The sequence below is a fragment of the Peromyscus eremicus genome, chromosome 4 (assembly GCF_949786415.1).
Source record: "Peromyscus eremicus chromosome 4, PerEre_H2_v1, whole genome shotgun sequence".
NCBI classification, from domain to species: domain Eukaryota; kingdom Metazoa; phylum Chordata; class Mammalia; order Rodentia; family Cricetidae; genus Peromyscus; species Peromyscus eremicus.
Window position 1 is genome coordinate 144,706,358 of NC_081419.1, and position 4,424 is coordinate 144,710,781.

Sequence of the window (4,424 nt, forward strand, 5' to 3'; positions counted from 1 at the left end):
AGAAAAACATTTGATTATAAAAGCTGTTGAGTTATGCCAAAATGTATACTTTAAAGGTACCTTGACTTCAAAATTTGGATATAAGGATATGTTGCTTTGGAAAAGAGGCTCTGCTTTTGTTTCCACAGAAAGCCAGAGGCAATGTATTTGTTCCAGATTAAGATACATCAGGTTTGACCAGCCAAGACCCCCTGAAAGGTCTCCAATGACACCATGGCCCAGATGATCCAATATCCAGAACGGTTTCAAGGCAACTGGCTCAGACAATCAGCCTCATGGACTACTCCATAATCCTAAAATTTTCTTTGTGTCCCCTTCCAGCAGGAAGTAGTAAGAGAAGCTACGCCCAAATTCCCAAATATACCAAGTGGGCTTTGGAGATGGAATCGGCTCCTTCCCTCTCTAAACCGAGACATATTGTTAAAATAAAAGGTTAAGAGATTCTTGTGTCCCAAATTATAAGAGCCCTCTGGTGTGGGACAGAAAAAAACCAATATTTTTATTTAAAACAGGTTGATTATAAATGCTAACTCTTTCTAAAAAAGAAAAGGGGATATGATATAGATATGATAGGATATAGAGATGATAGGATAAAAAGGTAGATTAATGAACCTACTTTTAAAGAGCAACAACTTGTTTAAAATGTTTTACATTGGTATAGATTTTAGTCTATTGATACAAGTTTAAACTTAATTTTGTTATACTGTATATATATATATATATATATATATATATTTCTATTCTCGTTTGAGGTATTATGTTTATGTAACTCATTTAGATTGAAATGGACAATTAAAAATACAGATTAATAATTAGTCTTCTACAATAGTCAATCTTGTAACATGTTAGTTAAGTTTTATAGGCATACATAGATATATTTCAGATAGACATGTAATCTTCAAACACTTCAAAGACCTACAGAATATGGCATTTAAAATATTTTTAAAAATTGAGACTTTCTGGACAGTGAGACATGTCTGCTCCTGACAGCACCGTATTTACTTCAGAGAGGAGGATGGGCATCGAAGACATTCCATATGGAGTTTATCTTCACCTTGGAAAAAATAGCCATTTGGGCAAGATACTGTTCTTGCCTGGACTGCTTGATCGACTGGACATGCAGGACCCATAGAATGATGACCACGTTGGGTGCCAGATATTGGTGAAATTTTTAAGGCCACTCCACGTAGTTAAAAGGAAAATTTATTAGTGGCATAACTTACAAATGAAGGGATAGGTAGGTCACAGGGTCGGGAGAAGGTGTATCGCAGTCCAGCTGTGTTCTCTGGAGCTCTGCTTGGTCAACCTCCACCGTTCAGGGTCCAGGAACAGAGAGAGCTGGCCCATCTGGATCTTGGGTCTTCTGGGTCCTCCCTTGGCCCTGCCTTGTAGGTGTGACAGTTTCTGAAGCCTCAATGGGGGTTGGAACTTCCAGATCAAAGCTGGAATGGCTACCCACTACAACCCTGCCTGCCAAGTGATCGGATTAAGGGTGTATGCTACCATTGCCTGACTTTTGTGTTTATTTAAAATGGCTTGCTATTTCCTCTGATCTCCATGCAAACTTTATTTATTAACATACAAATAAAATACCACCACAGCTGCCCAGCGGTGAGTGGTAACAACCAAGTGTTTGAATATTTCATAGCAGCTTCTAGCTCTCCTGAGGAGCAACAATGGTCAGGAAGCCAATTATTGCAGTGGTAGCAGAAAGTGCAGGGAACTTTGCAAATAGGTCGTGTCTGTTGTAAATTAGTGATGACTCAAATGATACTTAGAAGTCTCGTGGATATCATTTCCCACTGTGTTCTTGAGTACAGAATGTGTAATGTCACCAAATATAGCCTAGCACTCTGGCATGCTTCAGGCCATTGTTCTTTAGGTGTGATGTCACAAAGCGCAGGTGAAGAGCTTTCTGGGTCCTCTCTTTGGGAAGCATCATCTTGGACAGTGAGTGGGAGATACCCAGGCTCCTTCTCAGACCAATTAAGACAGAGTTGCATTCCCCCGAGATTCAGATAATTCAAGTGCGTGGTAAAGTTTTAAGAAGCCCAAGACTTGAAGACTTTTATGTGTTATGCCTTATCTTCTATTTGCCAATTTTCCAATGCAGTTATAATGACAAAGGAAGTGGCCCTTCACAAAAACATTAAAACAAATTTGAAAACAGGTATTTGGATGTGGCATGGGAGCTGCAGAGTGTTTGCCTGGGACTTCAATGTTAGGTAACATGATTTTAAAAACTCTACATCCATTCTTTAAACATCTAAGTGCATCCTGGTCTCCAGATGTCATAGCTCAAACTGATGGCTTTACTTCTTTGCAATATTCTGAAGAAATAGACGTGTATTTTTAAATGCATGTGTACATGACTTCCTTAATGAAAGTTTTACTGCAAAAACACTTTGTTCCTAATGCATCCTTAAGTGAAGGTTTGTATTCTTAATTTTCCACTCTAGTCATTTAGAAACCATTAGTTAAAGTGGATGTCTAAGATGGAGTAGGAGCCTCATAAGTTAGATAGTTTCTTCTGAAGGTTGCTCTTATAATTGGCAGAGAAAGATAAATTCTTAATTGCATTTCATTACATCTGGGCAGCGGGTGCATATCTGTGCTCCAAATACCTGTCTGGCAAGGATGGAAAGGAAAGGGAGATGGGGTGTTGTAGGACTGTCAAGCTAACACATTCTGGAGTTTGTCAGCCAGGCAGGGGCCCCTGTGGCTTTCATCCCTGCTTCCTAGGAGCTGCCTGCACTTCACTCTCGAGTCCAGTCACAGACATTCTTGTCCCCTCTTGTCCCTCTTGCTCCCGTGGTTTCCTACGTAGCTGGACAAGAGAGTGATTGCTTCACCGGAGGTTAGAGACGGTTGCTGGCACCTCCTGAAATTGGCAATCATGGATGGTGTCAGCAGCGGAGTCAGAAGTGACTGCCCTCTAGTTATTTCTCACCTCAGAACTGCGCTTTTTGCCTTGTGGCTCTTTTCAAATCTCATCTGAAAATCTCTTTCTCTTGTGCCTGAACGGTTTGATTTTTCTTTCAAGTTAGAGGTCTCCTGGAGAAAGACTTTGAAGTACAATCAGATCTGAGTTTCAAAAGTAAAGAGATGTGTTTCACTGATCTAAAGAAGGGGGTTGCGTTTGCAAATACCCATATTTGCCTAGCGCCCTTTCCAAAATTTAAGATTTGTCTGTGTGGATCATTCTGAATGTGGGTTTTGCAACTGTACTTTCGCACTGAGATTATAAAACCCTTTCACCATACAGATCTCATATCACCTGCTCCTGAATGTCACTTGACTCTGATTCTCTTTTTCAGGTTGGTAAGAAATGGTAGAAATTTTCATTTGAAATTCTCCCATAGACTCAAATGCTATATGCTGTTTCAGAGGATATCGTCTATATTTCAATATCAGACAATCAGAACAAAGTTCAGATGCTTTCAGAATGCTCAGGGGTTTGCATGCTTAGTGATACTTTTTTTTTCTGGTGGATTTATTTTAGTTTGGGAAGGAAAATTGAGGTTGAATGGATTACATCTTAGTCAAGTATCCCTCACATTTGGGAGAACTGAGAGAAACAAGTTCATATATACTTTAATAAGCACATTATCTGTTTTCCCTTGACACAAATGTATATTATATTATAACTTCATCATGTTGCAAAAATTTGTGTTGAATAATTATAAGTTCTTGCTTAAATTATTCAAATCCTATCAATCTTTTTTTTAAACGCTTGTTGGTTTATTGTGGGTGCTTGCCTGGTACCTGCAGAAACCAGAAGTGGGCATTGGATCCACTGGAACTGGAATTACAGATGGTTGTGAGCCACGGTATGGGTGTTGGGAACTGAATACAGGTTCTCTGCAAAATGGCCAGAGCTCTTAACCACTGAATCATCTATCCAGCCCTTCAGCTGGTTAATCATTAGACCCATTTCTTTTAAAGTATTTTTGTGCCATACATGCACAACATGGTTTCCATGTTGGTTCATTCTCTGCTCCAGACAAGGCAATACCCATTGGAGAGAAAAGTATGTAGATTTTTACTCAAAAGAAGAGAAATATTTATCATTTGAGGTTTGTAATCGTACTATTGGGAGTTTGCCTTATTTGTATCTGTTCAAGTATTGTTTGTATATGCATGTAACACATACAAAGACATGTACAGAGATGGATGAGTTATGGATGTGTATGTAATTGTGTATGTGCACATTTTTGTACATCCTTAGTGTATGTATATAAATACATTCATGTATAAATATATACTTATTTGTATGTCTGTGTTTACCTGCATATATATACCTGTGCATACACATATATTTATATATGCACATATGTGGATATTTATGTGCAAGTGTGCATAGGTAATTTGGAGGTGGGAGTATTTATATATGTGTAAGTAGTGTATATGCCTATATGTGTTTA